The following is a 234-nucleotide window of genomic DNA, read 5'->3' on the forward strand; positions in this document are numbered from 1 at the left end:
ATTATGCTTTTGTGATCAGATATGCGCATTTTCATCAAATACATGGACATAGCCTAATATAACTATTCGCCAGCCTGCACAATCCTGTTGTAATATATGCACAGTAGGCGGGGCCTATAGGAGCGGTGGCCGTTGAATCTGCCGTTCTTATTGGTTTAGGCGTCGAAAGTATTGTGCATAACTAATGACCCACGCGGACCGATGTGTCGGACTGTATTTGCAGATCAGCCAATC

Source organism: Lingula anatina, chromosome 1 (assembly GCF_051362555.1).
Source record: "Lingula anatina isolate TDL-2025a chromosome 1, LinAna3.0, whole genome shotgun sequence".
Classification (NCBI taxonomy): domain Eukaryota; kingdom Metazoa; phylum Brachiopoda; class Lingulata; order Lingulida; family Lingulidae; genus Lingula; species Lingula anatina.